Source organism: Macaca thibetana, chromosome 20 (genome assembly GCF_024542745.1).
Source record: "Macaca thibetana thibetana isolate TM-01 chromosome 20, ASM2454274v1, whole genome shotgun sequence".
Lineage (NCBI taxonomy): Eukaryota > Metazoa > Chordata > Mammalia > Primates > Cercopithecidae > Macaca > Macaca thibetana.
Window position 1 is genome coordinate 48,044,413 of NC_065597.1, and position 13,380 is coordinate 48,057,792.

Here is a 13,380-nt window from a genome sequence, read left to right on the forward strand (position 1 = left end):
GAGACGCATGGGCAGAGGCCCAGAGGTAGGAAACGGCTCAGATTGTCTACTGTAAGATTTGAGGCTGTGATCAGGAGGTGACTAGGAGATGGGCTGGGTCCAGACCACAAAATGGTAGGTCAGAGGATTTGGACTCTGTCCCAGGAGTGAGCTGGAAATCAAACTGGAAAATCAGATAAGCTTATTTGCAGCTTCAATCCAGTCTGTTGCAGAAGGATGCATTTGAGGGGGCTAGAGAGGCTGCAGGGAGGCCAGGAGGAGCTGTGGAAGAGGACTTGAGCGTGGGTCATGGCCATGGGGTTTGGAGAGAAGTGATATAGCATCTTCAGAGCCTCAGAAGGCAAGGGGAGTCCGATGGCTCAAGACAGTTGGAAGAGTTGGGTGTGACTAAGGGAGTGGGGAAATGGGGCGTGCATGGCACATGAGGACTCTCATACATCACCTCCCAGTCCCTTGTCCATCTGGCTACACTTCCTCTTTGCCTGGTCAGCCTAGGACCAAGCTGGGATCATTTTCCCCAGGATGCCCCACACCCAGCGGCAAATGTGCCCATCCTACCAGTTTCTTTAATGAAAATGATGTGCTGTTTTGAGTACGTGATGTGCCAGCAATGCTGGCTACTGCATGAGATGGGAACTAGCAGGGAGCACCTTCATCCAAGGTGTGCAGGTCCTCTTCCCTCAGTTAATGCTCGTGGGGGTGGGCGTTAGCCTCTCCACTTACCCAAGAGGAAACTGAGGCTTTATGAATTTAAGAGAGCTGCTTAGAGTCACTTATCAATAAAGTGGTGGAGGCCAGGCACGGTGGCTCACACCTGTAATCCCAGCACTTTGGGAGGCTGAGGCAGGAGGATCACTTGAGCCCAGGAGTTCAAGACCAGCCTGGGCAACACAGTGAGACTCCGTTTCTATTTTTTAAAAAATTATCCAGCTGTGGTGGTGCACACCTATAGTCCCAGCTACTCAGGAGGCTGAGGTGGGAGGATCGCTTAAGCCTGGGCAGTTGAGGCTGCAGTGAGCTGTGATTGCACCACTGCACTCCAGACTGAGTGACAGAGGCCCTGTCTCAAACAAAAAAAGTAAATAAAAAAAATATACAAAGTGGTGGAGCAGTTTGAATTGTGTCATTCACTCATTCAATATTTAACTGAGCATCTACTATGTGCCAGGTACTATTCTAGACAATGGACATACAACGAGTAAACGGATAAAAATCTCTCTCCTCGGGGAGTCTGTATGTTGGGGTTGGGGTGGGAGCTGGGAAGAATAGACAATGAAAAAATACTTAAGGAAAATATGCAGACACCAATTGTCAACTCCTTCATGGCCACCAGAGGGCACTGCAACCACGCGACCCTCCGTTCCTCTCTAATTCCAGCTCCCTTTCCGGATTCCAAAGACAATAGCCAGAGAGGCTATGAATACCCTGCATAGCATCTACTTAAGAACGAATGCGAGGAGGCATTGGCAGCAATTTTTCCTCCACCCATTTTTCCAGCCTCATCCCCTCATCAGACCCCCATCCAACTGCCCAGGGTACCCCAGTGACTTTTCAAAGCCCCATGTACTCCAGATTCACCAGCGACTCACATTCACTGCCAGCCACCCATCCCCTCCCAAATACTGTAATACTGTCTGGGTTACCCACCAACCCCATCCATCCGCTCAGCTGATGCCTGTCCTCCTCCTCACCCACCCACCCGCGCCCCTTCCACCTGCTGTCCTGACCTGAAACTGGCCAAATTGTCCCACAGATTTTTTTTTTTTTTTTTTTGGATAAACACAGAAATTGACCTTCCTGGTCCTAAAGCTTGAAACTTAAATTTGCCTTATCTGAGTTCCTTCCCCATGAAACTGACCTTCAGGCCTCCTAGATATCATCAAGGAACTGAAACTCCTTTTCTTTACCCCCTTCTAATTCCTGTTTTTCCGCACGCAGCTACGTTTGCTCCCCCCTATATAAACCCCCAACTGGAGTTTGTTGGAGAGATGCATTTGAGACTTAATCTCCTGTCTCCTTGGCTGATGTCACCTGAATAAAGCCTTCTTTCCTGGCAATACTCATTGTCCCAGGTGGTACAATCAGCTTTCTGTGTGGTAAGCAACGGGACCTGGACTGAACCCCTGGTGTTTCGGTAATACACCCATCCATCCTGTCCATCCCCAACCATCCTGTCCACCCCCCATCCATCCTGTCCACCCTTGACCCATCCTGTCCACCCCTTGTGCTTCCATCCACTCATCCCTCTTCCCACCCCTCCTCCCACCCACCATCCGATGTTACAGAAGCCCAGAGCTGGGGCACTCAATCTAGAGGTCAAAGATAGCAAGAGGTCAAACCAGACTGACAGTGAGTCGCCTCAGTGGATATGAGTTTTAGTGTGCTGAGGCCATGAAAGGTAAAAGCATTTAAAAACAGCAAGGCCAGGCACGGTGGCTCACGCCTGTAATCCCAGCACTTTGGGAGGCCAAGGCAGGTGGATCACCTGAGGTCAGAAGTTCGAAGCCAGCCTGACCAACATGGTGAAATCCCATCTCTACTAAAAATACAAACTTAGCTGGGCATGGTGGCATGCACCTGTAGTACCAGCTACTGCTACTTGGGAGGCTGAGGCAGGAGAATCGCTTGAACCCGGGAGGCATAGGTTGCAGTGAGCCGAGATCACACCATTGCACTCCAGCCTGGGCAACAAGATCGAAACTCTATCTCAAAAAAACAAAAACAGGCCAGGCACGATGGCTCACGCCTGTAATCCCAGGACTTTGGGAAGCCGAGGTGGGCAGATCACAAGGTCAGGCACTCGAGACCATCCTGGCTAACATGGTGAAACCCTGTCTCTACTAAAATACAAAAAATTAGCCGGGCATGGTGGCGGGTGCGTGTAGTCCCAGCTACTCGGGAGGCTGAGGCAGGAGACCGGCGTGAACCTGGGAGGCGGAGCTTGCAGTGAGCCGAGATTGCCCCACTACACTCCAGCCTGGGTGACAGAGCGAGACTCCGTCTCAAAAAAAAAAAAAAAAAAAAAAAAACCATGAAAATTAGCCAGGCCTAGTGGCGGGCGCCTGCAATCCCAGCTACTCAGGAGGCTGCAGCACAAGAATCACCTGAACCTCAAAGGCGGAGGTTGCAGTGAGCTGAGATCATGCCACTGCACTCCAGCCTGGGCGACAGAGTGAGACTCTATCCCCCAAGAAACCCAAAACAAGCAAACAAAAAAAACAACACCAAGACATTCTTAGCAAACCAACTATCTGCGAACAATTCAACGTCGGCTCTTTAAAAAAATTCCGCTGTGGCATTATGCTGTGGACACATACATTAATTTATGGCTAGCCCTTCAAGACAACCGGGTGGGTAAAATTATATAAATGTTCACCGCCTCTATACTTTGTTCCACTGACTCCCTGAGTAATGGATTGTTTTGCCAATTACTCAGCAACATTTAAGACCTGCTTCCGGAGGCCCTAAGTAGCTCAGCATTGTAAGACTGAAGTACTGAAGAAAATCCGCCTGTGTGGCTGTGAATAACATCTCCATCCATCACTGTACACATCAGATTTAGGCCAGACAATGCAGGCTTTATTTATTTCAGGTATGCCTTGTGCTTCAGATCATGGGACCCTAGTACAGCACCCCCAGAAAATTATCAAGGGCAAAGAAATCATAATACATACCTCTAGTTCAGTGGGTCCTTGGATAACCTCTTTCCTCTCTCCTAGTTCTTTAGCTAAAAGATTCAGGAGCCTTAGCAACAAGAAGGAGCTATCCTACAAGTTGCATTATTCTAGATATTTGGATTTTTTTTTTTTTTTTTTTTTTTTTTGAGACGGAGTCTTGCTCTGTCGCCCAGGCTGGAGTGCAGTGGCACAATCTTGGCTCACTGCAAGCTCTGGTTCCTGGGTTCACGCCATTCTCCTGCCTCAGCCTCCAGAGAAGCTGGGACTACAGGCACCTGCCACCACGCCCGGCTAACTTTTTGTATTTTTTAGTAGAGACGAGGTTTCACCTGTTAGCCAGGATGGTCTCGATCTCCTGACCTTGTGATCCACCCGCCTTGGCCTCCCAAAGTGTTGGGATTACAGGCGTGAGCCACCATGCCTGGCCTTTTTTTTTTTTTTTAAGCGATGGGGGTCTTGCTATGTTGCACAGGCTGGTCCTGAACGCCTTTCCTTAAGTGATCCTCTTGCCTTGGCCTTCCAAGTAACTGGGATTACAGCGATGAGCCACCGTAGCAGGCTTTTGGATGCTTTTTTTTTTTTTTTTGAGACAGAGTCTCTCTCTTGTCACCGTGGCTGGAGTGCAATAGTGTGATATTGGCTCACTGCAACCTCTGCCTCCCGGGTTCAAAAGATTCTTCTCCCTCAGCCTCCCAAATAGTTGGGATTACAGGTGTGAGCCACTACGCTTGACTAATTTTTGTATTTTTAGTAGAGATGGGGTTTCACCATATTGGCCAGGCTGGTCTTGAACTCCTGACCTCAGGTGACCCACCCACCACAGCCTCCCAAAGTACTGGAGTTACAGGCGTGAGCTACCGTGCCTGGCCGGATACTTTTTAACCAAAGGAATAAACAAGCCTCTTTATTGGAATAATATATCAATATATGCAGGTATTCAGACAATACCAGTCAGACAACAATGACTTCTTAAAGGTTGGATACAGATCATGCTTTCCGCGTTAAAAAAAAAAAAAAAAAAAAGGCCAAGCGCAGTGGCTCAAGCCTGTAATTCCAGCACTTTAGGAGGCCGAGGCGGGCTGATAATGAGGTCGGGAGATCGAGACCATCCTGGCTAACACAGTGAAACCCCGTCTCTACTAAAAATATAAAAAATTAGCCGGGCATGGTGGCGGGCGCCTGTAGTCCCAGCTACTCAGGAGGCTGGGGCAGGAGAATGGCGTGAACCCGGGAGGCGGAGCTTGCAGTGAGCCGAGATCATGCCACTGCACTCCAGCCTAGGCAACAAAAAAGAAACAAAGAAAAAGAAAGGCTGGAGGTGGTGGCTCATACTTATAATCCTGGCACTTTGGGAGGCCCAAAAGGGAGGATTATCTGAGGCCAGGAGTTTGAGACCCACCTAGGCATTATAGAGAGACCCTGTGCTACCCAGGAGGTTGAGGGAGAATCACTTGAACCCAGGAGGCAGAGGTTGCAGTGAGCAGAGATCACAAAAGCCTGGGCAACCCTTAACTATAATCTCACTAAGAATCAAAAAATATTTAATTTTTTTTTTTTGAGACGGAGTCTCGCTCTGTCGCCTGGGCTGGAGTGCAGTGGCACGATCTCAGCTCACTGCAAGCTCCGCCTCCCAGGTTCACGCCATTCTCCTGCCTCAGCCTCCCGAGTAGCTGGGACTACAGGCGCCGCCACCTTGCCCGGCTAGTTTTTTGTATTTTTTTAGTAGAGACGGGGTTTCACATTTAGCCAGGATGGTCTCGATCTCCTGACCTCGTGATCCACCCGTCTCGGCCTCCCAAAGTGCTGGGATTACAGGCTTGAGCCACAGCGCCTGGCCTAAATATTTAATTTTTATTTTTTGCATGATCTATTTAGTTTTCTTAATAAGCTGTGAACCAGAAAGGGAATTTGTTGCAGTTTGGCAGTCTTTTAGGTGGAGGATTATAGTGAATACATTTTTAGATTATTGGTATTGTAGCAGGACAAGCCTCAGACAAAACTCCTCAGACACCGAGTTAAAGAAGGAAGAGGTTTATTCAGCCAGGAACTTCGGCAGGACTCCTGTCTCAAGAGCTGAGCTCCCCGAGTGAGCAATTCCTGTCTCTTTTAAGAGCTCACAACTCTTAAGGGGGTCCGCATGAGAGGGTCATGATCAATTGAGCAAGCAGGGGTACATGACAGGGGCTGCATGCACCGGTGGTCAGAGTGAAACAGAACAGACCTGGAAATTTTACAATGTCTTTCTATAATCTATAGATAATATCAGTTGCTAGGTCAGGGGTCGAGTTTTAACTACCAGGCTTAGGTCAGGCAGGCCCAGGCCTGGTTTTGGGTCTGGTTCCTTGGTTTCAGGTCTGGTTCCTAGGCACCAGGCTACCTGCCTTTAATTTTGCTTCTCTTTCCTTTTCTGAGTATAAAACAATGAGAGGACCTTTCTCTTCCCTCATTTCCCCCCTTTGAGACTCTCACTTTTTATTAGTGGGAGTTCTCACTCTTATTTTCACTACTTATGTCTTCTTGTGCAATAGACTGGTAGTGATTCATATAGTACACTTGTGCTGAAGCATTTTGGTGAACTAAGGTAGCGATGAAGCTTTTTACCATTTGAAGAAGCCCACAGGTAGCGGGCACATGTGCCAGTTTTGTTATATCTTTAACTTACTAACTAGTAAGCCTTCAACTACTTGCCCTGATCATGTGTAGACATCATTTAGTAAGGTTAAATTTTCCATAAACCTTTCCTTCAGCTGCTAACAAGTAGTCGAGAGCTAGTCTATTTTGATAGATGGCATTCGTCATCTGAGTTTCTTGCCAGGCTAGAACAGTCAAGGCTTGACCAGTTTTATTAGTGATGATTTCTAAAACAGCTTGCAACCATATGATTCAGTTGAGCATGTAAATGGGGGTCTGGTATCCCTATGAGCCATCTTGTGCCTAAGTAGCAGGCCTATAGTATTGTATGATTCTCTTAGGGGGCTATTCATTATTTTTCCATTTTTTTATAGCTATGCTTTTCATTTTGCAGGAATCATAGACAGGGAAGCCCAGGAGTTTGCTTGTTTTTATGGGCAGTAGGAAGAAAGATGGTTTAATAGTGCTAATAACACAACTACCTGTCCACTGATCAGGCAGCTTAGTGTAGGTTCTATGTCCACATATCCAGTATTGCCTAGTGAGGGCCGTCTAGTGCCGGTGGGATTCTGGGGGTGCTTAAACAGTCTGCAAGTTTGGAAATTTACTGATGAATTTTTATCTGTGTGGTTTGAACTCCACCATGTAACTGTTTTTGTGGTACCATTATACAGTTTTTGTCCTAGGCAACTAAGTCATCCTACAGAATGAGTGAATTCTTTCCTTTTTCTAGCTATGCAATATTGTCCAATAATTGAGACTTTTAGAACCTAGAAATGATCAGGGTGATTCTTTAGGGCTGGGAATTCATCAGGAACTGGGTCTGTAGGCACTGATTCTTGGGCTTCTTATGGCCATTGATCTCCTATTACAGTTCCTCCACAAACATAACATTTAGAGACTGGGCTACATACCTTGGATAGAATAGCATTATACAAACAAGTTTCTTTTAGAGTCCCAGTACACTTATAATGACCATAAAATAATAGGACTGTAGCAATCTTTTGTCCTACCTCAGTGACTTGATGTATATACTGGGAACAGTCCTCAATCTGAGGAAGGTCAGCTGAAGTCCTTACAGTACAAGTCCAAGTTTTAAGGAAAATGAATCCCGCGATGAGTTTCTTCATGCTTCGGCCGTGCGTGGACCAGTCAGCTTCTGGGTGTGACTGCAGCAGGGCTTGTCGTCTTTTTCAGAGTCACTTTGCAGGGGTTGGTGAAGCTGCTCCCATCCACATACAGCTCCTAGTCTACTGATGTTTAGGGATGGTCTAGGAGGTTGGGCCTACTAGAATAAACTGAGCCTGATACCTCTACACAGTTATGTTTAACTGGGCTCTCTGATACCAGAAGTAAGGTGACAGGGTTTAGGGTGTTGCAAACTTCAATGGTTATGTGGGGATGTTCACAGAGCAAGCTTTGGTATCTAGTTAGTCTAGCATTCATTAGCTAATGATGTCCTTTGGTATTTATTAAAGTCGCCACAGCATGGGGGGACTTTATGTTTAGGTTTTTTTTTTTTTTTTTTTTTTTTTGAGACGGAGTCTCGCTCTGTTGCCCAGGCTGGAGTGCAGTGACCGGATCTCAGCTCACTGCAAGCTCCGCCTCCCGGGTTTTTACGCCATTCTCCTGCCTCAGCCTCCCGAGTAGCTGGGACTACAGGCACCTGCCACCTCGCCCGGCTAGTTTTTTGTATTTTTTAGTAGAGACGGTGTTTCACCGTGTTAGCCAGGATGGTCTCGAACTCCTGACCTCGTGATCCGCCCGTCTCGGCCTCCCAAAGTGCTGGGATTACAGGCTTGAGCCACCGCGCCCAGCCTATGTTTAGGTTTTGCCTAAGAGTTAGCTCATCTGCTTCTTGTGCTAACAGGGCCATTGCTGCCAGGGCCCTTAGATATGGGGGGCCAGCCTTTGGAAACCCTGTCTAGTTGTTTTGAGAGATAAGCCACTGGCCTTAGCCAGGGCCCCACAGTCTGGGTTAAAACTCCAACTGCCTTTTTTTTTTTTTTTTTTTTTGACACACGGAGTGTAAAAGTTTTGTCAGGTCAGGTAGCCCCAGGACTGGGGCAGACCTGAGTTTTTCTTTTAACTCATGAAAAGCTTGTTGCTGTTGGTTGTAATAGATGTAGCTTATCTGATTTAAATTTTTATTAACTGTTACCTCCTAAAATATTGACTTAAATCCTGTAGCTATTTGATTTCAAACTTTAAATTGATCTGGTATTCTTCATGGGACTCCAATTGCTTCTAAATGGACATGAGAGTTGAAAGACCTAAAAGGGGCTTCTCTCACTTTATGATGTCTTATTTTTCCTCCCTCTTGTAGATGTAATGCCAGGGTGAAAGGGATAGCCAATTGGACTAAAGTATAAGTGCCACTCCAGTTACTTGGCAGAGTGCCCAGTAAAGGTCCACCACAATACCACCACACATCCACTTGGGGATGAACAAGGGCTGACTGATTGATAAATTCTTGAAAATTCTTAAGCTCATCACATCCCTTCAGGTCTCCAAGGAATGCTAAGTTTCCTCCCTGTCGTGAGAGACATGAAGTGAACTTAATGTTGGGAGATGAATTCTGGATGGCCCTTGGGGTCTGACCCACAGGGTGCCGGACTTTGGGATATAGCAGAGAGAGCTTGGCATGACTTATTACTCCAGGCTGTAGAATCCTGGAAAAGAGCTACCACGCAGCCCACGCCTGGTCGACTGGAGGACCACCTTAGTGGAAAGGGGGACAATCAGGGCCTCTGGCTGCCATGTGCACAAGCATAACAACTGCTTTTGTTTAACGTGCGGGTGGAATATTTGATCCATTTCAACCAGGCATTTGCATCTTGGTATGCTGTCTTAATTGCCAAAGTTTGTTTTAAGTTTTTAACTTTTATGATCTTCTAGTAAAATGAATGTTTCCTTTAGCACCTATTTTTATTAGTTTTTAAACCAGAGAAAGCCAAATACCATTTTACATTTAACAATGCTTTTTGTATGATCTTTATACTAGACAAGCTAAATTTTACCTTTATATTAGTGTGTTATTAATGTTAAACTTAATTTTAATAAAACCTTGTAGACATATTTATCTAATTTTTAATGTTTGACCATAAGGTAAGATTTTATAGACTCTTTTTAACCTTTTATAATTTTTGTTAAAGAGCAGGTTGGTGCTTTAAGAAAAACCTGTTGCGTTTTGACTTTAATGTCCAGTTCACAGAAAAACTGGATATATCTTTTTAACTTTAGCTAATATGTTTACACACAGAATTTACACGCAATTAATGTTTTTAAAACTTGCTTAAACTTTTAAAACAAAATATACATATTTTTAACATTTTAATGTAGGTAAAAATCCACATTCTTATGCCTCCTTATAATCCTTTTATCAAAGGTATACTTTACTTTCCTTATACACCTTGCACATAAACTGTCTCTTCAATAGTTTACATTTAGGAGGCCTAATTACTTTTAAATTATACAACATTTCTTGCATAAATTATTTTTTAACACACTTTTTTTTTATAACTTTTTTTTCTTTCATGACTTTTACAGGCAATTTTTCGACATGCCTTAACTTTCTGACTTACTACAAACATTTCTTTCTTTAAACAATCAGTTAATTTATTTATTTCAGGACAAGAATTTACCATATAACACTCTTTTTATATAAATCCCACCTCCCCCTTTTTTCCCCCTTTTTTTCGAAGATGATAACCATTCTTTTCTCAAGTGAATCTTTTTTTTTTTTTTTGTCTGTGGACTCGACTGTCTAAGGCCACAAGAATAGAAGTTACTATAATACATGTTACACTGTTAACTTTTACCAAACTTTACTTTTGTTGAAAACCTTACAAGCTTGTGATTTTAATTATCCTTTGCTATTAATAAGACCTTGTTTTGTCCAAATTAACTTAGAATTGGTATAGATGGCCTTTTTTTTTTTTTAACTCCTTGTGTATCTCTCTTTTTTTGTCTCTGACTTTGTCTCCCTCTCTGACTTTCCTTTTGACTCTCTTCCTCTCTCTCTCTGCCTCTCTTTCTTTCTCTCTCTCTCTCTCCTTGACTCTCTCTTTTTCTCTTCCTCTCTGTTTCTTTCTCTCTCTTTGCCTCTTTTCCTCTCTGTCTCTTTTCTTTCTCTCTCTCTGCTGGTCTTTCCTTGCCTTTGCCAGCCGCTTATGTTGCTGTTCTCTCAACCACAGGTTACCTTGTGCCATACCTTTGAAACAAGGGACCTGTCTAGGCTTCCTTTTAATGGCCAACCTATCTCTAATGCTGGCCAGTCTATCTTATACAAAGTTTTAAGTTTTCCTGGTGTCATAGTACTCCATAGTCTCCCTTAAATCCTTTTTTGAAATTTTTCAACATAGTTCCTAGGAGGGTGGGCTTATTTGTGACTGACCCATGCTTTTTCGAGACAAAACACCATGCTCACATCACATGCACAGCACAAAACAAAGAACGGGTGAAAAGGGCACATGCATACGTTTACAGTTTACACCAAACAAAAATCAAAACTAAAATAAGAGTATCCAGAAATCTAAGCCAGGTCAAAACCAAAACCAAAGTATCAAGCAATCCAAGTCAAGTCAAAAACAAAAACCAAAGTGCCGGTACAGGCACAACGTGGGTGATCAGGCCACACTTCCACTCAAATGGAGTGGGCAAGTTCCTAAGACCGGTCCTGTCAAGCAATTCAAACCAAGTCAAAACCAAAACCAAAACCAAAACCAAAGTGTCAATAAAGGCATGCCGTGGGTGATCAGGCCACGCTTCCACTCAAACGGAGTGGGCAAGTTACAAAGACTAGTCTTACCAAGTTTTAGATATCTAGACTCCTAGCGCCCATTCCTTCCCGGTGTTCAGCCACTGTGTTGATCCTCCATGGGAACCTGCCACACACTGCTCTGGCGAGGCGTCCCGCTGGGGCAAATGCCTACCCGGGAGCGCTCTCAGGATCCGTGTCGCTCCGGCTGGTCAGAGTCCCCCACAGAGATGTTCCACAGGGCAGGCTTAAGCTGCCTAAGGAGCTGCCTTAACCATCGCCAATCACCTCGCTTCCCGATCAGGGAACCAAGAAATGTAGCAGGACAAGCCACAGACAAAACTCCTCAGACATCGAGTTAAAGAAGGAAGAGGTTTATTCGGTCACGAATATCGGCAGGACTCCTGTCTCAAGAGTCGAGCTCCCCGAGTGAGCAATTCCTGTCCCTTTTAAGGGCTCACAACTCTAAGGGGGTCTGCATGAGGGTCGTGATCAATTGAGCAAGCAGGGGGTGCATGACAGGGGCTTCATGCACCAGTGGTCAGAGTGCAACAGGACAGACCCGGAAGTTTTACAATGTCTCTCTATAATCTATAGATAACATCAGTTGCTAGGTCAGGTGTCGAATTTTAACTACCAGGTTTAGGTCAGGCAGGCCCAGGCCTGGTTTTGGGTCTGGTTCCTTGGTTTGGGGTCCGATTCCTAGACGCTGGGCTACTTGCCTTTAGTTTTGCTTCTCTTTCCTTTTCTGAGTATAAAACAATATGAGAGGGTCTCTCTCTTCCCTCAGTATAGTAACTTCCCCAACGGATGTAAAATTTTGAGGACTAAACCAAGTCCTGCACTTTCCATTTCAACCTAATTAATTCCAGTGAATGAAACATTCATTGGGGAAAACACAGAAGATGCAGAAGAGTTGCTTACATGACCTGAGTCAACAATTCAGTGACGCTCTGCATATAATAATCAAAATAGGGCCAGGTGCAGTGGCTCATGCCTGTAATCCCAGCACTTTGGGAGGCCGAGGAGGGCAGATCACAAGGTCAGGAGATCGAGACCATCCTGGCTAACACGGTGAAACCCCGCCTCTACTAAAAATACAAAAATTAGCGGGGTGAGGTGGCGGGCGCCTGTAGTCCCAGCTACTTGGGGGTTGAGGCAGGAGAATGGTGTGAACCCGGGAGGCGGAGCTTGTGTGAGCTGAGATCGTGCCACTGCACTCCAGCCTGGGCGACAGAGGGAGACTCTGTCTTAAAAAAAAAAAAAAAAGTAATGTTTTACTTTTTCAGGAACTGCCACACTGGCTTTCCAAGCTGCTGCTTTGTACATTCCCCTAACAATGCACAAGGGTTCCTATGTCTCCACATCCTTGTCAACACTTGTTATTGTTTGTCTTTTTAATTGTAGCCATCCTAGTGAGTGTGATGCCGTATCTAATTGTGGTTTTGATCTATGTTTTCCTGATGATTGATGATATTGAACATCTTTTCATGTACTTTTAGAAGTTATTAAAAAATTACTTTAGGCAGATGGAGAGGAAAAGGGGTCCTTGGAAACTTGTTTATTTTAAATCAACTCCAGAAACATTTCTGGTTTACCAGGAAAGCCCCGGCTCTTAGAGCCCAGCCAGCAACCTTTGATATGCAAATGCAGGCCATTAGAAACTGGATCCCCCCAAACATGGCGATTCCCACCTTTGTCCTCTTGCCCTTGCCCCCACATGTGCCTGGCAACAGGGCTGCCCCCACTTATCCCCACCTGTGTAAAACATCATGGTGCCCTGTATTTGCATATTAAAGGGCTAGGGTGAGAGGGCCAGTTTTTTCGTGGGCTATGTGAATGACATGCCTGGTTAAACTAATCCTTAAGCCCTATGCAAATTAGACACCACCTCCTTCAGCCTCCTCATACACCTGGCTGGTATCCCCGCACTTGGGGTCTCCTCTCTTGGCCTTGGAGCCCCCCTCCCCCTCTCTCTGTACAGGAGACCTTCTTCCTTTTTTCTTCTCCTTTCTTGCCTATTAAACTCTCCACTCCTTAATACCACTTCACGTGTATCTGTGTCATTTCATCCAATGCGTGTGAGACAAGAGCCCTGGTGTTCCTCCACTTATCAGAGCCGTATCATTTTGGTGCATGGGTCAGGAAAATGCAAAGTACAGCCTTCGTTGGAGTGGTGAGTTTGGGAGCAATCCTAAAATCTGTTCTATCATTGTGAGGCGCTCTTAGCCTCTATATTAAAATAAATTAAACGGACGTCCGTCAGCATAATACATACGCTTAGCATTGGCTGCGGTACTAAAGACTTGGATG

The 13,380-nt window shown here is 45.3% G+C and overlaps 1 protein-coding gene across 1 annotated transcript in view; it reads right to left on the minus strand.

Moving 5' to 3' along the window:
- The window catches only part of ZNF48 (zinc finger protein 48), a 240,731-nt gene that overhangs the window by 133,155 nt on the left and 94,196 nt on the right, over positions 1-13,380 (minus strand). The window lies entirely within an intron of this gene.